Source organism: Protopterus annectens, chromosome 2.part1 (genome assembly GCF_019279795.1).
Source record: "Protopterus annectens isolate FY-2018-M chromosome 2.part1, PAN1.0, whole genome shotgun sequence".
NCBI classification, from domain to species: domain Eukaryota; kingdom Metazoa; phylum Chordata; order Ceratodontiformes; family Protopteridae; genus Protopterus; species Protopterus annectens.
Window position 1 is genome coordinate 555,073,815 of NC_056729.1, and position 25,689 is coordinate 555,099,503.

Below are 25,689 nucleotides of genomic sequence, written 5' to 3' on the forward strand. Positions count from 1 at the left end.
GAGGTACATGCAAATACATTGCTTTATAGAATTAGGCATAGCCAAACCTCTCAACTGTCCCTGATTTTGGCTCAAAATGTTGCTCTTCCCCTAATGATCCCTCCACAAAATAGCAATTTTGGAAGAAAACATGGAGGGTTTATAATTAAGAAATAACTGTAATAATCAGATTACTTTTATTTCAGAAATGCATGTAGATTATTTTATTTTGTCAGCTGATCAAGTTAGCAGTACTAATATTAAAGTGTCCCTTCTTTGACAGGTTCCTAGCTGTATTGTGTTGCTATTTTATATTTTTACATCACATTTTGGTCCATTTTTCATAAAATTGTGTTTTTTTGGCAAATTAGTGACAAATAATTAAAAACTGAAGTTAGAAAATAATGACAGACATTTGAGTTTCAGATTTCATACCATTCAGAAAATTCATACTAATGCAAGACCTCTATTAACTTTGTAAGTTTATAAGAGCAATATTTTAAAAATTGTCCTTATTTTTGGGGCTCTGTCCCATTTCTTTGTATGGCTTTGTCCAGATTTCTTGCTCTGAGGTTGAGAGGTATGACAAATGTGTCAGGGCCATCACAAGTCAGCCAGAGACATTTCAAACTGTGACATACTTGTTGCACCCCACTCCCCATTGTAGTGACTCTGGATGTGTCGAAGCAAGGCAAGGAGTAGTTATGCAGTGTAAATGTGCAGAGAATCCCACCCATCCAAGGTAGACACAAGTACTAGAGTGGCTTTTCATCTGTCCTTGATTTTTACAGAATGGTCTGGTTTCTGCATATTTTTTGTACTGTTGATTTATGCTTATTACTCAAAGTGCCTGTTGCTCTGTGTTTAAGTAGCAATACATTAATGACCATCAGGTAAGCTTGGCTGAGATTGCAAGATGCAAGTAAGCTTTAATAAGCATACTGTTAAAGAATTGCCAACATTGAAAGCCTTTCTGTTGCCATGTAGAGAATACTTAACTAGATAATGTATAAGCCTTTGGGTATTGAAATGCATATGCCAGTATTTGTAATAAAGGACAGAATTACATTAAGAGTCTCATTACACTTGGAGACTTACAGTCATCTCTGCAGGCTTTACCCGTAAACAGAATGCCAATCGTGTGGTCCATAAGCAATGTATCCTGAGCTTATTTCTTGTTTGCTTTTCATTTTTTACTTTGATCATGTTTTCCCCATGAAACAAGTAGATGTCAGGCAGCAGGTCTTTTTTTGGATAAGGAACATTTTTACAAGTGGGGGCATCAGAGATTTCTACTTTCAGCATGTTACTTGTTACTTTAATAAAGCTGAATATAAATTATAATTAGAACTGCGGTGCAAGAAGTGGTTTGAATTGAGTGCTGCTTGTTTTTCTAATACTTGATTTTGACTGGCATTCCATTAATGTATTAAAAAAAGTAATTTATTTTTTCATGCCTCACAACCTTTTTTGTTTCCATCTAGATATTAAGCTGTCATGCAGCCAATGCATTGAAATATTTGTATTCTTCTACACTTCATTTTGTCTTGATTGGACTCTCATAATGACGGTTTGGCACCCAGTGCAGTATATTTAGTTTTTCTGGTTTGCTACTACAGGTGTGCGTGTGTGTGTGTGTGTGTGTGTGTGTGTGTGTGTGGTAGGGAATACCTCAGGCTTGAACCCCGTACCTTGTATGCAAGTGTTAAAGACCTGAATTTCGTACCCACCACCATTTGTAAAAAAAATTGCAGATTTTTGCCTCATATTTGATCTGATCTGTTCCTCATAATATCTGTGGTTTGTAAATGTTGCAATGCTTGATATTTAATGGTGCAGTGGTAGCATTGTTGCCTCTCAGCTGCAGGTTCTCAGGTTTGATTCTTGGCTGGGGTGCCTTCTTTGTGGGGTCTGTATCTTCTCCCTGTGTTTGTGTGGGTTTGCTTTTGTGTCCTCCCATGTTACAAAGACATGTCTGCATTATTTCTTCCTGGGCCTCTGCTGAAATTTTTTTTTTGTTCCAAGTCAGACTGTCCTGATTAACAAATGTTAAATAAAATTGACAGGCATTTGAATTTCAGACTTCAGGTTTCTGAATGTTTAATTCCTTGCATATTTGATAGTGCAGTGGTAGTATTGTTGCCTCACAGCTATAGGTTTTCTGGTTTGATTCTTGGCTGGGGTGCCTTCTGTGTGGAGTCTGCATCTCCTCCCTGTGTTTGTGTGGATTTGCTCTGGTGCCCTGTCATTTTACAAAGACGTGTCTGCAGTACTAATCCCTGGGTCTCTGCTGAAAATTGTTTTTGTTCTGTCAGCAGTAAAATTGACAGGCATTTGAATTTCAGACTTCATGTTCTTCAGAATACATAGTAACACAACCTTTTTTTCTAGCAATTTTCTAAGTTTATAAGATCAATATTTGAAATTTGTCCCTATTTTTGGGACTGTATTTCCCCATTATTGGCTTCGTCCAGGTTTTTGTGCTAAGGTTGACAGCTATGGCAAGAACTGAATTCACTGAATATGTTTGAGGGCTGTATTCCCTCATTACTGGGTTTGTCCAGGTGTTTTGTACTAAGGTTGACAGCTATGGTGAGAACTGAATTCATTAATGATAACCATTTAAGTTTCAGTCTTCCTCTTTGACAAAGCAGCTGATATGGAGTAGTGGTATGTTGCTCTGACTGTTTTGCTCAGGGACCTTGGCAGTAAAATGTATGGTGGTAAAACAGCATTTTATTCTAGCAACTTTCCAAGATTATACAAGCAATGTTTAGTGTGTCCCTGGTTTTTGGGCTTTTGACCACCCCCAAATACATTTTGGCTTTTTCCAGTTTTCTTGTGCTGCGAAGTTGAGATGCAGTGAGTATTGAGTAGATTTTACAAGGAGCTGAGAGCTGCAGGGGAACAGAAGTTTAGTGTTTTGCCTTGTTAATAGCACAACAGGTTGTGTACTTGCTTTTGATGCAGAAGGCTGTGGGTTCTACTCCCACAAGGGGTGGATGCTGCCGTACTGAGAATGTTCTCCTTGGTGTACTAACTATGAGTCTGTTATCAGTTTGCCATCCATTTCCTCTTGCAATATTATTACTAGCTTATCATTTTTTAATGTAATATAGGCAATTTATTCCTGAGGGGCAACAGACACTTTATTTTTCGATGAAACCATGAAATATAAAGGTGATTGCTAGCAGCAACCTCTTCATTAATGTGGAATTATTTAGATGACTTTTACTTCAGAGATTGTGCATATTTACTGATAATGGACTGTAGAATTGTGCATATTTACTGATAATGGTGGACTGTAGGAATTGTGCATATTTACTGATAATGGTGGACTGTAGGAATTGTGCATATTTACTGATAATGGTGGACTGTAGGAATTGTGCATATTTACTGATAATGGTGGACTGTAGAATTGTGCATATTTACTAATAATGGTGGACTGTGGAAGTCTGAGTAGACTTTATGATAAATGTTCTGAACTGGGCAGTTTTGCCATTATGGGTGCATGCGTTTTGTTTCATTGCTTACTGGAAAAATGTTCAAAACAAATTTAAAACACCCTCTAACAACTGTACTGTATTGTACAAGGAATATAATTTAGTACAATGAGGAAGGTGTATCAAAGAGCACATGTAGGTTTCATATGCAAGGGGCCTATGATTTGAAAACAGCCCAAAATTAATCTTTATCTGCCACTGGCAAAATGTATTTTCTTTGAATGTGGGTTTCAATGAATGTGAGTTTCAAGGGCAGAGAAGTTTTAATGCTAAGTTTTCATTGTGAGACTGCATTGCTTTGTTTAGCAGATGACTTAGTGTTTGTGCTGTAAAATACAAAATAAAACTTTTAAATGAAGTCCAACTCATCATAGAAGTAAAGCAGTATGCACATGGAGTGAAATAGCCAAGTAATGGTTCATTGGAATGGCTGCAGAGGCTCCATTCAACCATGATTTTGTCAGGGGGAAAGGGCAGCAAACTCAGACAGGCCCAGCTGAGCTATACCTCCCAACTGTCCAGATTTTCAAAGAATGAATAGATTTTGGCTTCTTATTTTTGGTTTGTTCTTCATAAAATTTGTAGTTTTCTGGCAAATCATTTAGGAATTAAGTCACTAAATAATGATACACTAAGTTTCAGACTTCATAACCTTCAGAAAAATGCATGTTAAAGTAAGAGCTGTTCTATTAACTGTCTCAATTTATACAAGAGCAATTTTTAGTACTGTTTATATGTGCCCCCAATATATTTGGCCTTGTTCAGATTTACTGCATTAACAGGTTGAGAGGTACATGCAAATAAATTGCTTTATAGAATTAGGCATAGCCAACCTCTCAACTGTCCCTGATTTTGCCTCAAAATGTTGCTCTTCCCCCTAATAATCCCTCCGCAAAATAGCAATTTTGGAAGAAAACATGGAGGGTTTACAATTAAGAAATAACTGTAATAATCAAAGTTATAGATTACTTGAAATGCATGTAGATTCTTTTATTTTGTCAGCTGCTCAAGGTAGCAGTACTAATATTAAAGTGTCCCTTCTTTGACAGGTTCCCAGCTGTATTGTGTGGCTATTTTATATTTTTGCATCACATTTTTGGTCCATTTTTCATAAAATTGTGTTTTTTGGCAAATTAGTGACAAATCACTAAAGACTGAAGTTAGAAAATGACAGACGTTTGAGTTTCGGATTTTATACCCTTCAGAAAATTCATACTAATGCAAGACCTATTCTATTATCTTTCTAAGTTTATTAGAGCAATATTTAAAAATTGTCCTTATTTTTGGGCCTTTGTCCCACTTCTGTGTATGGCTTTGTCCAGATTTCTTGCTCTTGAGGTTGAGAGGTATGACAAATGTGTCAGGGCCATCACAGTCAGCCAGAGACATTTCAAATTGTGACATACTTGTTGCACCCCACTCCCCCATGTAGTGACTCTGGATGTGTCCAAGCAAGGCAAGGAGTAGTTATGCAGTGTGTCCCCCCCCCCATCCAAGGTAGACACAACTACTACAGTGGCTTTTTATCTGTCCTTGATTTTGCAAAATGGTCTGGTTTCGGTCATATTTTTGTACTGTTTATTTATGCTTATTACTCAGATTTATGCTTATTACTCAAAGTGCTTGTTGCTCTGTGTTTAAGTAGCAATGCTTTAATGACCATAAGGTAAGCTTGTCTGAGATCGTAAGATGCAAGTAAGCTTTAATAAGCATACTGTTAAAGAATTGCCAACATTGAAAGCCTTTCTGTTGTTGCCATGCAGAGAATACTTGACTAGATAATGTATAAGCCTTGGGTATTAAAAGACAGGATTCCATTATTTTAAAAAGCTCATTACACTTGTTGGAGACTTCCAGTCATCTCTACAGACTTTACCCGTAAACTAAACAGAATGCCAATCATGTGTGGTCCATAACCTGTACAGTAATCCTTTAAGCAATGTATCTCGAGCTAGTTTCTTGTTTGCTTTTCATTTTTTACTTTGATCATGTTTTCCCCATGAAACAAGTTGTCAGGCAGCAGGTCTTTTTTGGATAAGAAACATTTTTACAAGTGGGGGCATCATGGAGATTTCTACTTTCAGCATGTTACTTGGTACTTTAATAAAGCTGAATATAAATTATAATTAGAACTGCAGTGCAAGGAGAAGTGGTTTGAGTTGAGTGCTTCTGGTTTTTCTTATACTTGATTTTGACTGGCATTCTAGTAATGTATTTAAAAAGTAATTTATTTTTTCATGCCTCACAACCTTTTGTTTCCATCTAGATATTAAATAAGCTGTCATGCAGCCAATGCATTGAAATATTTTTATTCTTCTACACTTATTTTTGTCTTGATTGGACTTTCATAATGATGGTTTGCCACCCAGGGCAGCATATTTAATTAAAGTCATTTTTCGTGGTTTTGAGCATAGCTCCTCCCCTTTCTAGTTGGCCACACCCCTTCTCCTTGACCCCACCCATTCAGCTGTCTCCTGCAGCCCCCCGGTGATTTGAAGTCACCAGCCGCCACTGTGTACGGTTGTCCATTATGACCATCTCTTATCCAAATGCGATGATTCCATGCCTCAATTATTTCATGTTGTGCCTGGGGGAAAAAAAAGAGGCAGCTCCTACCTGACAACAATGACTATTTATTTTTATTTTATTTATTTTACATTTGTTAACCGGGGGTGTCTGAGCCGAAAAGGCCCTTTTTCAGCAGAGGCCCGGGGAGAAAAGCTCCACAAAGAAAAATTACAGACACATTTAGTTATTTAGACATAATCAGTATACACACAAATTACAAGAGACATGTTTTTACAGTGGTATGCCTCAGTATACACACAAATTACAAGAGGCATGTTTTTACAGTGGTATGCGGCACAAACAGTTACAGTGGAGAGAACAATCAAAAAAGATATTAATTTTAAAAATAAAGGTAAGTAATAGATTTGTGGTGTACAGCTGAACTTTGGAATGTAGGTAGAATACATACATAGTACACAGGTACAGTACATACATTGTAGATTAGCCAGTGTTTGTGTGAGTAAGATTGAAAAACTATTATAAATTGCTCTAGATTTAGTATGCATATGTTATCCGCTTTCACTAGCCTGGGGAGCAATCATGGCGCTGCCAACTTTTCCTGAGATATTGCCTGATGAGGTCTTTAAAGGAGGCTTTGGATGATGTGTTTTGAATGCTAGTAGGGACAGAGTTCCATTTTTTAACCACCGAACTACTATATAGTGCATCTCCAAAGCTATTGTAGCTGTTGGTGACTTCTAGTAGTAGTTTGCTTGATGATCTAAGAGGCCTTTTGGCTGAGTGATGTTGTACTAGGTTTTTGAGGGCAGGACACTTATTGGGGAGGTAATAGATAGAATGACAGAGGCAGAGCTGATTGTAGGTTAGGAGGTTGGGCAGTTCAAGCCAGTGGAGCTGTCTCAAAGCAGTACAGTGATGAGTTCTATATGAGCAATTTGCAGCAAAACGGGCAATTCTGTTATAGCAAGCTTCCATTTTGCTTAGTTCAGTTTTGTTGAGATTAGTCAGAATGGGAGATGCATAGAGTAGGGTGGATAGAAGTTGGGAGCGAGCAATGGCTGATCTTGTGTTGTTGGTAAGAAATGGTTTGATACGGTATAGTGACCCCAGTTTGGCATGTACTTTTTTAATAGTTAAGTTCAGATGACTATCAAATTTTAGGTGGGAGTCTATGGTTATTCCCAATAGCTTAGCCTGTGCCACTGGAGCAATTGGAGTAGCATTTGTGGAGTAGATAGTGAATTGACTGTTAGTGTTTTTGTTAGAACTGGTTATAATCATAAGCTGAGTTTTCTTTGGATTGAGGATAAGTTGGACTTTGGTAAGGTAGTTTTCAACGTCAGAGAATGCTAGTTGAGTTGTTTGCAGGAGGGTGGGAATGTTTTGTGCAGCACAGATTAAGGTAGTGTCATCTGCATACTGAATTATAGATGCATGCTGTGTGGAGGTCATTTGTGAAGACTGTGAATAGTAGTGGTCCTAAGATAGAACCTTGTGGGACTCCTATAGTTATGGGCAGCTGAGGAGAGAGAGAATTCTCCCATTTCACAGCTTGGGACCTGTCAGTTAAGTAGCTTTGGAACCAGGTAAGAGTGGAATTAGATAGATGATATTGGTTTAGTTTGTTTAGCAGGATTTGGTGTGAGACTGTGTCAAATGCTTTGGACATATCCAAAAAAAGAGTTGACACTTGCAGGCCTTCATTTTTGAGATGGTTTACTGTGCCTGTGAAGCAGAGGAGAGCTGTAGTGGTACTATGGGCAGGTCTGAAACCATGCTGAGTAGGTGACAGGATGTTGCAGTCTAGGAGATAGTTTAGCATCTGGGTATGGATGCATTTTTCTAGGATTTTGGCCAGGGGGGAGAGTAAAGCAATGGGTCTGTAGTTATTAAGTTCAGTGGAGGTCCCGCCTTTATGTATGGGTGTAACGTAGGATATTTTCCAGAGTTTGGGCACATAGTTTTCAACAATTGATCTGTTTATGAGAGTGGAGACTGGGATAGCAATAGCATCTGCTGTAAGTTTCAAGAAATAGCTGGGGAGTAGGTTGGCTGCTGTTGATGAGGTTTTTAGTTTGGAGAGCATGCTTTTGATTGAAGTGGTGGAAACTGTTTTGAGGGTAAAGCTAGTATTAGAGTTATTTGTGTTGGGGGGATAGTGAGGAAGGAATTGTCCTGTGATACTAAGGATAGAATTGAGTTCACAAAGTGGGAGTTGAATTGTGTTTCGATGGGGACTTTAGTGTCAGGGGTGGTTGGTTTGGGGTAGCCTTTGGGTGGATTTTAGTAGCTGGTTTACATTTTGCCAAAATTTTTATGGTTGTGTTGGTATTTAGTTTGTAATGTTGTATAGTAGGATTTTTTGTCCAGCCTAATGCATTTTTTTGCACGGTTGCGCAGTTCTTGGTACTTAGTTAGGCTTTGTGTTTCTTTGTTTTTTTGATAGTAATGCCAGGCAGTGTCTCTGGACTTGAGGATTTGTTTGGTTTCTTTACTGAGCCAGGGGTTTGTAGAGGTTCTAACCTTGATTTTGCGCAATGGAGCGACGGTGTCTAGGTGTTGTAGAAATGTTTTGTTGAAATATGCTACAGCGTGGTCAAGTGGGAGGGTTTTTGGGGGGGTCCAGTCACAGTTACACAGTAAAGTGTTGAGGACCTCAGGAGAGAATTTTTTTGTGTTTCTAGTGGATATATAGTTAGTGGTTTTGCATATGCTTGTTCTACTACATATAAAGTATATTATGTTGTGGTCACTTAAGGTGTCTGGGAGACTGCCTGTGTGAGGGTACAATGTGAGGTTGCTAGTTAGGACCCAGTCAAGGATGGATTCCCTTTTAGATTTTTTATCACACCTAGTTGGAATTTGGACTAGCTGCTGGTAGCCATGGAGATTTATTAGATTACTTGGTGGTTCTGATATACAGGTGAACCAATCTAGGTTGAAGTCCCCCAGAATAAGGGTTTCTTGAGAGTATGTGGAAGAACACCAGGATAAGAAGTCTTCAAGGCTAGCAGGTGTATTACCAGGTGGAATATAGATCACAATTGTGGTGATGACCTTTTTAGGGTGAAGTTGAAGTTGTGAGATAAGTATGTCCCAATTATTCGGGGAGGGGTAGGAGTTTGGTAATTGACGGACAGTTAAGTTGGACTTGTAGAGTAAGGCAGTTCCACCCCCTTTACAAAGTGGTCTGTCTTGATATTGTAGCCGGTAGGGAGAACTTCTGAGTTAACTATGTTTTTATTTAGCCAGGTTTCTGTTAAAGCAACTATGTCTGGGGAGTAGTGTGCTATTGTGGCCTGGAGTTCAGGTATTTTATTTTTGATACTTCTAATATTAATATTTAGCATTAAAAGATGGTTGGTTTTGCTGCTGTTGTTGATTTGCCCAGGGATGAAGAAAGTGGGGGTGTTATGTTCTGACATTTGTGTTTGAGCAGTCTGTGTTGGACAGGATGGATTTGGGCCTGGATTGGGGTGGATATCCCCACTTATGGTGAGCCTGGAGTTAAAATGGTCATACAGATGTTGGAGTTTGTTGAGGAGTGTGAGAAAGTATTGTGTTTTTTGGAGTAGGAATGAGAGCATATGTGTTTAGTTCTGAATTGGTCCGTTATGTAGTTCTTGAATAAGTATGGGCAGATATTATTATAATGTGTGGTGTCTGTGTATGAGAGTGCATAATGCAGTGTTGTGCTACTAAGTTTAGGGATATTGCTAGAGTGATAACTTGTGGTGTTGTAAAGAATTATGAGAAGACAGACTAGATTTAGTTGTGTGATAGCTATACCGAAGATTAAGCAAAACAAAATATCACAAAAACACATGCTGTGATAAAAATGTCACGAGGTTACAACTGTGTTTGGAGCTCACTTTACCCTGGACTTCATCTATGCAGCTGGGGGGGGGATATCAGCACCCCCCCCCCCCCCCACTATCACAAAGAACAATGTTGTTAGTGTTGTAATCTTTTTAAACAAGCGTGAAGGAATTATACACGTTTGGGATAATCATACAGAAAAGAACGCGGCTCGGTTGACTTCTGTGGAACACGCGCGGCATTCCAGACTGCAGGGTAAAACAGGCTGCTCACGTGCACAAAGTGGCATCTGTTCAGCTATCATCCCTCGTCGGCTTACGATATGCAGGGAATCGAGATCTTCTAGTTACAGTAACAGTGCAAGAAAACGTATCAAAGTCAATAAACCTCACCAAAACACGGAGGTTTACAAATAAGTATTTCAAAACAAAAACACATTAACTATTACTGCAAATCACATTATGGAACAAACAAACACTCAACAAAAATGCTTACACATTAAATTACCATATGTCCAGTTCACGTCTAAGTTTCCAATTTTGAGTCAAAAAGCAAATAAAAAATACGGCAGCAGTGTCTACCTCAACAATAAAGCAGGTTAACCTAGTTGCGTGGACTACATTATGAGTTATTTGGCGAATGGGTGACCGAGCCCGACAGAGTGCCTCTTAATAGGGTACAACGCATTTGCTTCTGACAAGAGGCACTCTGAATCCCACTTTTGTAACCCTCTGTAGACGTCATCGACAGATCCACCTACCGCGTCGTTTTCTCGAATCCCTGAAAATGTCCTTTTGTTCATTTGAAGGCGGCTCTGGTTCTGGGTTATACTATTATCAACGGTGTAACTAGGCATACTCAATGTACTCAAATGAATACTTTTCTGAGCATCTCTTCGAAACTTCAACTCTCAAAACAGAGAATGTTTAGAACGGTGTAAATAAATATTTACAATGTCGACGCATAAAAGGAATAACTGTGCGAAAGGAATAAACCTCTAAAATAGTTTTTATGAGTATCAATAGTAACAGTTGAAAGTGAAGTGCCTCCTTCCAATTTGTATGGGTTAGCAGTTCGAGGATGGAGTATATTTTAAAACGATACAGTGGTGGTAGGGGCAACAACATTAGGAGTACAAAATGCAAATTTCTGTCTAGGCCCTGCCTATCATCAGCCCTTTCAAGTAAGTGAAATCGTTGGAATAACTATAATTTGTACTCATTCCAATGCAGTGACAAGCAACCAGGACTCGATCAGCATTTTTCCTCTCCAGCGCATTATAATTAAATATAACTAGTTAGTTACAGGCGTTGCAGTAACCTGCTACAATAAATAGGCTAAAATGTTTGCTGTAATCCTCAGTGGCACTTTGAACACCTGCACTACTCGGCACTCTATGCAATTCGATTAGCTTGCAGTTAGTGATCCGTTCGCAATCAATACTGAGACTGCAGCCAAATCAATACAGATATAGCTTTCAACCTTCGATCTCCAAAATGAGAACACGAGCTCTCATAATGTGGAACAAATGGGCAAAATATGGAGCACATTCTAACAGCTTACTGACATCTTTAACTAGGAAGGTCATATGATGGTTAAAATATGCTGGTTTTACTCATAAAAGTTTTTTTTAATGAATTATTTATTCTTTTTCTATTTACCACGGATATCAGTTAAAAATTCCTAACACTGAACGTGTGACAGAGCCTTTCAATGCGGAACGTTGACGGACATGAACTTTTTAAGACCCCAAATCATGTGCATGCCTCGTAATGAGGTACACTTGAGAAGTATGACACAGAATATTATGGCTGGGAAAGCATGACAACCAATAAGCCGTAATTGTGTATTTTAATGACGGTCATGTTTCAAAAATGCTGTAAGTATTTATATTTAAAGGTACGTTACCTGTCGCTACTGTCCGTATTTATATTTAAAGGTACGTTACCTGTCGCTACTGTCCTACAAGTAGCAGTAGAATCACGCCCGCCCCCCCCCCCACCACACACACACACACACACACACACACAGTTCAGAATGCACGCATTCAAGTAATAGCAAACACTGAAAAAAGCCTCTTACAGTTAAAATGTTAAACTTTAACGCTCGTCACGATAACAACGTTGAAAATCTATTTTACCGTAGATAGGAAATACCGGTGAAACTCCCCCAATCTGTTCCAAGTGCATTTATTCAAATCAAGTACATTCAAATGAAAACCACAAATCATTCTAGCAAAACACTTTTTGTCATTCTGAATGCAGTTTCATTATTTGGAAAGGTCCATTTAAAAAAATCCGTTGTAAATCATTAAATGTATCGTATGCCACCACAGAAGCGGGAGGTTGCAGAGGTTATTAAAATATCTGATTTAACTACTGAAAATCTATTGAGCTTTAAGCTTTTAAGAGTTGCCCTGTTCAGTAACTACTCCGCTTGACATTAATCAATGAATTGACAAGCACTTTTAAACCATAACATGCTGAGTGGTGCTGATAAAAAATGAAAGCTGGAAATCTTCAACCTGAAAAACAAACATACAAAAATAAAACAAAAGTGTTTGCTTCACAAACACCAAGGTGTAAGGTTTTATTCTCACATGTGAGGAAACTGGCTAGGCTTAAAACGGCTGCAAGAACAGCTACGATAGTACTTGCCAAGGAACTTGGTAATTCTCCATTGCATTGCTGCTTAAAACCTATTTGCTTTCTTCAGCTATTGTAATGGATATCCATTTCCTAGTTCACATAGCAAGTGTCAGTAGGTAACTTAAAAGTCTATTATTGTATGCGTTTCCTTTTTAAAATGATAATATAAACAGTGGTTCTATTCATGTGGAAGTATTATTAGGCATATGCCAGTATCAGACACGTGGGAAGAGAATGAAATATTAAGTAGCTATTTTCTGAACTCTATTCATGTTGGGAATATATAAAAGTAGACAGCTAGCACTGCCTGGCTGCAACAATTTAAAATTTATCATCAACAGCAAAATTATTCTAATACTAAACTCATATATAAATATATGTGGTGTGTATATATGTCTAATATGTAGCATACATACAAAGGGTGACTCCCATTAAAATGCATTCGGCATACAGTTAAAAAAAAAAATATATATATATATATATATATATATATATATATATATATATATATATATACACACACACACACACATACATACACAGGTGTTATTTTAACATTCAGTTAAAAAAAATACTATACTACATATTTTAAAATGCATTTTTCCAGCCGTTATGAAAAGGCCATTGACATACATGTGCAAGTTATACCCCCTATAAAATGAGTGGCATCACAACCTGTCCAATACATTTGGGAAGCACGGTTAGGCGTAAAAAGGCCCTAGTCTAGCAATCACCTATCTGTAATTTCATACTGATCAGACAGGCCTGAAAATTTAGACTATTTGACTGAAAGTAAAAGTTTGCATAGTGGTGCTGATGAAAGACAATGGAATACCTCGATTTGCGCCCTAGGCGTGAGTGCATGTGTGTGCCTTCTGTGGAAGGTTGGGTGCCGGGCTGGCAACTCGACCGTAAAACTCCACTGCCAATCACGAGCGTACAGGTGATCCGCTGTGGCAACCCCTAACCGGGAAAAGCCGAAAGAAGAAGAAGCTGTTAAAGGAGTCAAAGAGCAATAGTTAGCTCAGAAGTTATTTCTCATGCGAATGTGGCACATAATGTGGACACTGCTGATACAGCAGTGAAATACTACTGGTATGTGATAGCACTAATGGCAGAGGCAATATGTTATATTTTCCCAGCAAGCCTTAACTTATATATGTAGTGTATTATATGTGTGTGTGTGTGTGTATGTATGTGTGCGTGTATATATATATATATATATATATATATATATATATATATATACATACATACTCTCAAGACTGCTATCAACCTATAAATACCCTGCCATTTTCTCCCGTCATTTCTGTAGGGGGGGCATATATAGTCTTTTTATACTGATTTATTACAACAGTGAATTTGTCATTGTCTTTTGCATGCATCATTTTATCTCTCGATATACAAAAAAAAAAAAAAAAAGACAAGCGGATTGCTTACTTTATATAAAATATATGTTGTCTCTAACCTACAAAACGCATGCATGGGAAGAGACTGATTTATATATGTACTGGATACCAAAACAATTTTAACTTAACTGACTTGAGGAATCCATAAAACCTTTGAAGCCTACACGACGCTCGGAGGAGAGCTGAATCCCTAATAACGACAGAAAAACTGTACTTTTCTGATATGCCAAACCTCGATTAGTACATTAAAGCACCCACCGTTCCTTACTACCCTCCTCGCAAAATTGCGTTCGATGACATTGCCTCGCTAAAACTGGTTTTAATCCTGCGTCTCGTAATACACTGTACTCAGCAGTTCGCTCTTTCTGCAGCTACTCATGCGCCCTTGCTGTGATACCACAACCATATTTCTATATCCGTTATTTTACGTCTCGTACTGCAAGAGAGCGCACAACGGAAAAGTGGCAGGGGGCGCTATCAGCGGGAAATGTGACTTGGCAATGGAGTGCGCTGGTTACCCTTTTCCATGAATTACGACACTTCCCTATTTTCGTCCACAGCGTCCTGTTTTTTTTTCTTTTCACAGGGTAAGGCGGAATTTTTAAATTTTTCCATATATTGAGAACCTTTAAACCCCAAACAAAAATAGGCCTTATCCCTACATCGGAATGTAGAAACGCCATTAAATGAGTATTCCTTTTCCTTCAGTCTTTTGATATCTGCTGTGAGCTCAAGAGTTTTTGCATACAAAGCTATATAAATTAAGAGTTTTTGCATACAAAGCTATATAAATTAGCAGCTCTCGGCATTCCTCCGTTATACAGTCTGTTTACGGCTTGTCCCGTTATTCAAAGGACAGTCCTGATTTGGGTCAAATGTATTCAGTGGACAAGAGCACTGAACAAGTAAATAATATCACGGTCCGAAACACCTACGTTTGGTGTACAATGTAATCAACAAAAACTATATTTTAATCCTTTTTCCGTGGACGAGGGCAAGGTCTGTGGTACAAATCAACAGCTATGGAGTGTTTTTTTCCTCAACGTTTGATATGGTGCAAAGTGAATGTAGTTGAAATAAGACAGATTAAAACCAATAAAACAAACAATAACAAAAGTGAAGTTTAAAAATGGGAGGGGGCAAATCCCCCAAAGTAGGGACACATTTTAAATATTGTTCTTATAAGCTTAGAAAGTGGTTACAGTAAAATGTTTTATGTTGCTATGCATTTTTTGAAGGACTGGAATTCAGAAAATGAATTTATTCTTCACTGATTTACCAGATAGGGTTGCCACCTTTTCAAATGGCCAAAGTGGGACATTTCAAACAAACAATTTACAGGCATACAGGCACCCGGTCAGTACAACAAAGGATAGAACTTAACTTTTTTAAAATATAGCTTGTTGTTGTAGCAGTTTATTTGCTTATTCTGTTTCTTATAATATTTAGGTATTTTAGATACAGAATAACTGTTTTTTACACTATATACAAAAATAAAAAACATAAATTATGTCCTACAATCTCCAGGACATTTGCCATTTTTTTATTTTTTTTAGCAGCTGCCACAGCTGTCTGCAGGAAAGTCCCTAAATACAGGTGGTAACCCTATTTACCAGAAAGCCACAAATTTAGTGAGGAACAGACCAAAAATATGAGAAAAAAAATCCAAACATTCTGTGAAAATCTATTAGAAAGTTGCCAACAATAATGGAAGGGCACACTATTAATCTAAGTCACTTAGAATGTTATTAGCACTACATATTTTCTATCAGCATGTTATTTTTCTGAAAATAAACATGCAGCTCTAATATCTGGCATTATTAACTGAATGTAATCTTAAATGGTTTATAAGAAAGTCAAACATTTTATGAGGGACTAATGGCTGCCCGTTTACTACAGAGTTTATCTACTTCTGTGGTCTCCTGTTTTCAAACTACTTCAAAAAGGTGCCTTCTTTTCCACTTCTTGCAGCCAAACTCCACAATAAACGCACCCCCTACAAACTCCGCAACCTCTTCCAATTAATTCCCTCACTCCAGACACCCTGTCCTGACCACTCCTCCTCCATTCTTGCACCCAATTTTCAGATCCCAAATGGAGGGGTACAAAGCCAAATGAGGTGGAGTTTCAGTATGTATTAAAGACATACACACCTCCAGGCTGGTCAAACAGTATGACGCACAGGAGAAAATCCAGGTGCAGTTAACTGTTGACAAAACACCTATTCAAATCATAGCGAGCTACAGACTCCCAACCATGACTCAGGATGCCCACTCCACCTAACTGGACTTACTTGAATCCATCAAGATTCAATCCTCTACGCTGATCATGGGCGACTTTAACTACTCAACCATAGAGTGAAAGATTTATTCTAGCCCAAACACGAACACCCAGAGATTCCTTGACTTTATCATTGCCAATGCATTGGATCAGCTGGTCGACACCCCCAAGAGAGGTGAAAATATCCTGGACCTGGAACTAACCAACATGAGTAGCAACTGTAGCATCCCTTCATTATCATCCTCCTTGGTAAGATCCAACCATAAAGCAATCACTTTCGAAGTCACCATCTCCCCTGACCACCCGTTGCCAGGGTCAAACAAAAAAACTTTTCCAAAGCTGACTACAATCTCCTGCGAGCAGGTATAAGCAGCTTCACAGCCACCATCCCTTTAGTTGGAATTAGCACTAATGTCCAAGCCTACACCAAAAAACTATATGAGCACCTACATACCTGCATGGATTCAGCAATACCTGACAGGAACAAATCATCTTCCTCAAGGAAGAGTAAATCTGTCTGGTGGACAGCAGTAATAAACAAACTCTATAATAAAAGGAAAAAATTGCTGTCCAGGACCAAGAAGGAGCAGCTGCCAAGTTGAAAGCAATCTCTCCTTTGTCTGAACAAGCAAATAAGGTTGTTGTTGTTGTGTCTTTCGGCTTTTCCCGGTTAGGGGTTGCCACAGCGGAACTCCGGTCAAATAATGATTGGCAATAGATTTTTACGTGCCGAGTTGCCAACTCTGACACACAACCTTCAACGAAGGTACGCCCATAAATGCATGTCTCCACGCAGAAGACGCTCTAGCTGAGAATCGAACCGGACAGCATCTTACTGTGAGGCGACAACGCTACCGCAGCACCACCACCAAATAAGGTCATTGGTGAAATTCTCTAAGCTTAACTTAGAGTCTAAATTGGCCACATCCACTAAGGACAGTCACAAGGCCTTCTTCACATACATCCACAATCTCAAAGGTAACACCCAAATCTGCTCTGAACTGGTGGTCAAGAACACCACATACACAAACACTGTAGATGTAGCCAACCTACTGGCAGACAGGTTCAGTGAAAACTTCACCCCCCCCGTCCCCACCATCATTAAACCAGGACATCCCCAGCACCTGCCCCTCTCCCCTCATCACCAGGGAACAGGTCTTTAATGCCTTCTCAAAGGCAAAAAATACAGCCTCCATGGGACTCAACAACATCCCTGGCTGCATCCTACATGAACTCAGGCATGAGCTCTCAGCATCATTAGGCACCCTGTTCAACCAAAGCCTGAGCACCGGCTTTGTCCCAGCCAAATGGATGACAGCCACTGTCTTCCCTCTACACAAAGGTGGAGCGTCCACTGACCCAGGCAATTATAGGCCCTCAGCCTAACTAGCCTGATCTGCAAGACCATGGAACGCATTATCATGGACCTTATAAACAAGGACATTGGCAACCTCCAAATGCTTGATCCCACACAGTATGGTTTTGTCAAAGGGAGATCATGCCTGTTAAACTTGGTCACCTTCTTTGAAACAATCACCAAAGCCATTGATGGGGGAAGATGGTGCACCCTGCCTACCTTGACCTAGCCAAAACCTTCAACACTATTCCCCACTCAGGCATAACATATAAACTCTCCCAGCTAGGCATCAACCCATATGTTACCAGATGGGTAGCTAACTGGCTCACTGATAGAAACCACTCAGTCAAAATAGGGGAAGCCACCTCTAGTAGTAGACCTGTAATGAGCGGTGTACCCCAAGGATTGGTCTTAAGGCCTCTACTGTTTGAGATATACTTTTCTGAGGTGCAAGCCAAAACCAGTGGTCTGTGGCTGACCAAGTTTGCAGATGACTGCAAGGTGGGTGCTGTCTTAAATTCCTCTAGTGATGTGAACATCCTTCAAGAGGGCCTTACTGAAACTAATGACTGGTGCCAGAAGCATGGCCTCAAACTGAATGCCAAGAAATGCATCATTATCCCCTTTGGGGAAAATGGCGCCCCCCACTAATTATCACATTAATAACAATGTGCTAAGCATGCAATCAGTCATGCGGGACTTGGGCACCTGGGTTGATAGCAAACTGACTTTTGACCACTGCATTGCCTCCATTGTATGGAAGGCTTTCTACATGGCTCACATCATAAGTAAAGGTATTTCATCCAGAAACAAGGAAGTCATAACATTCCTGTACTCCTCCCTTATCAACCTATTATCGAATACATTGCCCCCTTCGGCATGTACCTTACCAAGCACATGCAGCAGCTGGAGAGACCATAGAGGTTCCTGACAAGGAAAATCCAGGATCTCAAACTCCTATCCTATACAGATAGGCCAAAATCCCTGTCCCTCTACTCAGTCTCATACAGACTGCTCAGAGGTGACCTGTGTCTGGCATACAAGGCCATCTCAGACCCAGCGTTGATGGAGTTGCTGCATATCCATAAGTCAAACTCCACTCATGCAACTCACACACAAGGCCTCAACCTGGTCTCTGACATTAATCTAACTTTTTGGTGGGATAGATTTGTGTCCCAAAGACTCCCCATCTGTGAAATAGACTCCCTCTCCATGTCAAGCAGAGTACCTCACTAGCCCTCTTTAAGAGGAACCTGGACGAGTGGATGAGAAACAGAAAATACACCCCTGGGATCCCACCTTTGTCCCTGCTGGACAGGGGAAACAGATGCTGACTTTGTGGGAACATAGGAGAAATTTTTGGCTAGGCTTATGAGGGCCTCTGCTTTTTTATTAGATTTGACTTTTTCGCAACTTCACTAGCTACTGGAGATGATTTTTGAAACTAGCTAACTGTACTTGCATGTTTTTCTCATGCTTTTTCTGGTCATTAACTTCTATCAGCCATCTCTGCAGACAAGATGTCTTTTTCAAATGGGTTTTCAAAAAACCTAGCCAGTAACCATGTGACAAAACTTGGTCATTATCCTTACCTCATGCCGCAGCAGAACATAAACTCAGAATTCCCTGTTTCACAAAACACACCAGCCTATTCTTAGAAAAATAAAAAGATGTAAGTAATACACGAAAAGTGCACACACTCGCCTACAACATTTACTCTGGATGTGAGTTCTGAACTGAGCCAAATATTCTTTAGGCAGCAGTTATTGATTATACCTTTCACTTGCTGTTCTATTGCACTACACTTTGAAATACCTCTGACACTGTTGAATACCAAAGAGTAGACCAATTTTTTATACCATCACTAAGAAGCTTTCTTTCTCTGTCAAGTTGGGTGGACCAATGTCCTTTTCAGTCATGACCAGTTACAAAGAAGTGAAAAATACATAAATAATAGTAACATTGATTATAACAAGGTATATAAACAAACTAGAGATCTTAATACCATTTTATGCAAAACACTTATTGATTTATTTCATTATTGCCATGTTTGCCTTTACAGTTCTAATATTATATACACCCTGAGATTCATAGAGATTCTTGCTGCCAGCATTAAGTGGCTAACTGGTTAGTCAGTTAACATGATGGTGAGAATCACCTGTTCAGAAACAAGGTAAAGACACATAGAGAAATACCTCATTGGTGGCTAGTTACCATATCTCTAATTCAAAGAATGTGCTGTCACACCTGATCACACTAGTGTTATCATCAGTCCATGCATTGTGGTAATACAGACCTCCTCAACATGTGCTCACACATACACACACACACACACACACACACACACAACATTCGTTCACCAGTGCTACAACACACACAAAACATTCTGCCACTCATGCACATTTACTTTCACTCCCAGACATTGTCTCCAACACATATCCAAACAGCTACAAACAAGCCACTACAGACTCCTCAGACTCATGTAAAAAAAGTTATTTGTACAGCTGCTCACAGTCTTCAGCAAAGAAGCACACACACACACACACACACACACACACACACACACACACACACACACACACACACACACGCGTGCCTGTAGTCATGGTGTGATCAGTGACCATTCAGTAGGAGTGAATACATGAATGCTGTCTTTTTGATGACATTAATTTTTTTTTCTTCACAAAGAAATTAACTGTCTAAAAACCTATCATCTGTGCCATTTTCAGGGGACAGTACAAGGTTAAGCATTAGCCCCTCCCCTAGACTGCCATATTTTCTTGTGTCTTTGCCAGCGAGACCATTGTCCATGCTGTGGTCTTTTCCAATGTAAAACTGTAGTGGGATAGTGGTTTATGAATTACTGGGGCTTTTTGTGATGTGGAAACGTTTAGCTGTAAGGCTTCTACATGGTGGTAAGCCTTTCTGAATCCCTTGACAATTTAAGTGCAAAATAATATTTAAAGAATAGCTACCCCTTCTCACCTCTTGCTGCCTAATGTAATCCTTTCTGGATTTTTTTCAAATGATGTTTTTTTTTGAAAACCATCACTATGTAATGAGCAGAAAGGATGTGTTCTCAGGAATGGGTTTGATACATTGAATTAGTAAAATTGTTTGTAGCTGTTAATGTCAAGTAGAGTAATTGGCCCATTTTTAATTTCTACTAAACCTGGAACCCAAGATTGATCTTATGTTAGATAACTGAATAATTCAGTAGTTTTGTACCGTCATGGATATTTTCTTGGGCATTGCCATCACATATATTTCCACCTTCTCAGAACTTGACATCTTTGCATACAATGTCTAAAAGAGACAGGAAGCCAGCCTCTGGCTTTCAACACCTGATAGATTATTTTAAATATTTTCATTTGAATTGTCTTTTCCCCAAAACTTATTATTACTGACTTATAATTTCTGTAACATTATGAGACTTTTTGCATCTGTTGTATCAGAAGGTTCTGTATTTCATTACTTTACTGATTTGTTTAAATGAAGCTGGTTGTGTTCTCTTAATATAAGTAATTATGGAGAGAGCTTTATTTCTGAGAAAAGATCCAACAGAAGTGATTTACTTTATTTAGAAATATCTTTGATAAATACATATTTCTAATCTTGGTTACATTTACTCCTACAAAAATGTTATTTTGTGTAATATATGTATTCTTTCCACAGTAGTAACTAACATTCTTGTTTGCTTCAATTCAAACAAATGATCCCACAGGAGTTATTTACTTTATTTAGAAATATCTGTGATAAATATATATTTCTAATCTTGGTTACATTTACTCGTACAAAAATTTTATTTTGTGTAATATATGTATTCTTTCCACAGTAGTAACTAACGTTCCTATTTGCTTCCATTCAAACACGATATACAGTCGTATATCCAGAGGACATTCAGATCATGGCAAAATAATTAATGATAGGCGTGTAATATTTCTATTAAATTTTGTAAATTGTGTAACAATGGATCGGAAGTTGGATTGGAAATCATATCATATAATGTTGAAAGGTAGGATTGCCAAAGATACTCTGAATAGGCCACCCATTTCTACCCAGCAATTTCAATTTCACGTACTTAATCTAAACCTGTGAAAAAGTAGAACTCTTGGAGTCTACCATTTTGAACCCCACCTTTTTCCCCAAGTGCAACCAAAGTAGATCAGGATAGCTATGGGTTCCCCATTTCCATAACAAGATCACATATTCTTTTTATTTTGTTGAACCAAATGTACCCAAGTGGAAAAGTAAGTGGTTTGAAAAAAAATTAAATGGGTATATATCTGTCTTTATATTTTATATATTTTATATTTATATTTGTTAGTTCTTCCCATGATATATGATTATATTTTATATATTTTATATTTATATTTGTTAGTTCTTCCCATGATGGAAATGTAAATACATACCAGGTCTATGTTGTATGATGCACTGTTTTTACTATTCTAGACAGTTGCTCTTCTATAGCCTTAGAGAGATTTGTGGTATAATATCAACCCAGGAATTTTAATGATTTGAGTAGATGAACTTGTGTTTACATAATATTTAGTGGGTTGAACATGAGCAATTTTAATACTTTGGAGATGACCTGTACCCTGTCAGCTTAACAAAGTGTTCAGCTAGCTGAAAGGTTTTAGGAGAAGAACATGGTGAGTCTGCTGTTAACATTAGATCATTTGAGTAAACAGTACATTAAATATCCATATTAGCAATAAGTTTATTATCATTAACTCATCTGAATAAGCAATACATTTAACATCTAAATTCTTTAAGTACATTGGCATAATCTCCTTTTTAGTTTATATTGCCTGTAAAATAGGATATAAAGCCAACATAAATAGACTGAAGGAAAGTGGGCAACTCTGGTACACTCCTCTTTTCTGAGTACACTTTGAAGACAGCAGGCTGTTAATGCACAGACAGTGTATTGGGGGTCTTCATAGTCATGTATGAAGTATGCAAGTTGACTTGCTTACTTTTCAAATCAGTTCTGATTCATAGACTTCCCCTCACATTGCACAGCATTGCCACTGTGAGCTCAACACATCATGATTTGCAGTGCAACATGCAAATGAAGTGCATTGCTCACTTACAGTGCTTATACAGTTCAGAATTCATAGGCATTGGAATTACTTGAGGGACCAGGGCTGGGATCCAAATGTGTTACATGTATGCTGCATTCTTGTGGTGTACACATGTGCCTTTTAATGAAGGGAATGTGTGCTGGGTGAATCAGAACCACTTCACCCTGAACTGATAGCCAGTGGACTTAAGTAGTGCTGTGTGTCTGTGTGTGAGTGTGTGGAGCGCTATGGCAGTATGTGAATTCATGAGTCAGTTTGAATGACTTTGTGAATCCTGGATGCATGCATCTATGTATGTGCCTCCTGGGAGTGGAGGTCAGTAATTGTGCGTATTCCTCTTGGCTACTACATTACAGTGCACAGCGGAGACATTTCTAGTCATGAAATTCCCAGGTAATCAGTCCTGCCCTACAGGGAATTTGGTTACTGTGAGTCAAACTTTAGCAAGTGGCACAGATCATCATGTTGGCAGAGTGATTGGCACTGCAGTGCTGCAAACTGTGAATTCCCTTCACTGTGTTGTAAGTAAAGCTGTTTTAATATTTAAAGACAGAAAGCCAAACAGGGTAGCTGAAATCCTCACTGAAGTAGCAGAATGCTTATTCAAGCCAAAAAAAATAGATCCAGAAGTAGTCCAAGTGCAAAACACAACTCTATTAAATCCACATAATACAGATAAGCACTTCTGTCCCAGAACACTAGAACTTCATCAGATACAATACAATTGTAAAGTTCCCCCTTATAAAGACATGTGGAAGGCATCATAATCATGAAATGAAAGAAGACACCCCCCTTAAAGACATAATATTAAAATGCAGTAAAACAGTTGTATGTAATAAATATGCTATATAAAATAGTTTGTTCGCTATTAAAATGGAATATAAATATGTGAAAATGTATAAATTATAGTATTAAAGTGCTTATCAAAAAATTATTTTAAAAAAATATAATACCATGTGATTTATCTGTCAAATGCTTTGAGCTTTAAAAGGGAGCTGATTGAAATATTTTCATTTAATCCTGGCCAGTTACCTGCACCAAAGTGTAACTGCCAGTAAAGCTCTCTCTTTTCTAAGAGTATGGACCAGGCTCCACCTCTGATGTCTGTCCTTATACTGTCTATTGCAAAAAAATTAAACATATGTTCTTCATTGTCCAATATGTGTTTGCTCAAAGCATTGGTTAACATTTTTGTTTTGATCACATAGAGGTGCTCATAAATGCATTTTTTTAGTTTCCTATTAGTTTTACCAATATAAAAACAGCAACAATGGTTACAGATAGCACAATAAATCACTCTTTCAGAGTTACAGTTACATCTATGATGAATTTTGAAATTAATATTCTTGATGTTAAAAGTGTCCCCTTCCTTAATGTATTTACAAAAGTGGCACATACCACATTTGTTCATATATCAAAGTTTGTGCTTAAGTCCACTTTGTTTTATTTCAAATACATGTTTTAGGTTCCTACCTTTCTTATAAGCTATGGTTGGAACTACATCAATGAAGGGTCTAATAGTTTTATCTTGTCTTAGGATGGACCAATTCTTATTAAGTATGTGTTTTATTGCAATGGTGTCAGAAGAAAAAACAGTTATTAAGGAAGTCCTGTAGTCACGAATACATGAAGTAGTGGCTTGAATGGTAATGTCATTATTGGTGTTAGGGCTCTGATGTCCTAAATCTTCTCATAACAAAGGTAGATAGAAAGCCCTTTCTCTTTTATTAACAACTGCAAGTAAAATCTCCATGACAAAACTAACAAGATATCCTCTTTTCAGAAACATATACTTGAGTGTATCACATTCAGACAAAAAACGCACAAATTGTCCCTTCACTATAGCATTCTTCTGTTTCAGTGGATGAGAACATGAATAGTGAAGTAAAGGATTCAAGTACATCTCTTATCTGAAGATTTTTTAAATTAATTTCTTATTTTGATAATCCTTAACAAGGAAAATGTCAAGGAAGGAAATTTCATCTAAATGATGTGTATAAGTAAACTTTAAAAATTCTGTGGTGAAATTAATGTAAGTAATAAATTCATTAATTAATAACTCAGGTCCATCCCATAAAATAAAGATATCATCCAGATATTGAGTATAGTGTTTGATGCAACCATAGAAACTCGAGCGAAAAAGGAATTTCTTCTCCCACTGTGTCACAACTATATTGGCATACAGACCACCACATGCCGACCCAATAGCTATCCCTTCTTGTTGTAGAAATATTTTGTTGTTAAAAAGAATGAAATTGTTTTTAAGCACAATTTCCATGAGGTGAGTGTAGAGTAATACATCAAAATGACCAACTTTCTTTGCCTAAAGGAACTCACTAAACCAATCAAGATCAATACTGTGAGGAATAACTGAGTAAAGGTCTTTTATGTCAATAGTCAAAAAGTCAAAAGTGTCTTTGAAAGGTATCTTGTTGATAGATTCAAGGAAGCTCCAGGAATCTTTACAGATATGAGTTTCATTAAAAACAAAATGTTTTAGCTTATTGTCTAGATGTTTAGCCAAGGAGTGTGTAATGAATCCCTTAGCATCTGCTATGGGGTGCATGGGTAGTTGTGTTAAATTCTTGTGTAACTTAGGTAAGCCAAACATTACTGACACTCTTGGATGTAATTCAGAATTTCAATAGAAATAGCACCTTCTATAAAGAGGTATTGTAGTTCACTCCTCATTTTAGTATAAGCACCATTCAACTCATGGTACACAGGATTTTAACAGCTCAACATCAGCACCTGTATTAAAAGACTGGTTATCTGCTTCCATTAATCTGAATCATGGACATTCAGCTATGACTCATGCTGGTAATACTAACTTACACACTCTTTTTGAAGAGTTTGATTATTATCTTGCTACAATCAAGTGTTTGCAATTAGACAATGCTTATTTTACTGAATGCATAAAAGAAAAGCTTGTACCTAAAGGGCTACACATGTGGCGTTACCCTAATGGTTTACAGCCAGATTCTTCTCTTTTTAAATAACTTACTGCACTATTTGACCAGCATGGAGTAGAATATATGAATGTTATTATCAAACACAATGAAGTTTTGTCAAATGAAT

General features: G+C 38.1%; 1 protein-coding gene across 1 annotated transcript in view; it reads right to left on the reverse strand.

The window, feature by feature from the left end:
• The window catches only part of ST3GAL5 (ST3 beta-galactoside alpha-2,3-sialyltransferase 5), a 1,145,576-nt gene extending 1,131,129 nt beyond the window's left edge, over window positions 1-14,447 (reverse strand). Inside the window, exon 1 of the mRNA XM_044062329.1 lies at window positions 14,146-14,447. The gene's annotated coding sequence lies outside the window, so the exon portion shown is untranslated. The remainder of the gene's footprint in view (window positions 1-14,145) is intronic.
• Between the last annotated feature and the right edge of the window lie 11,242 nt (window positions 14,448-25,689).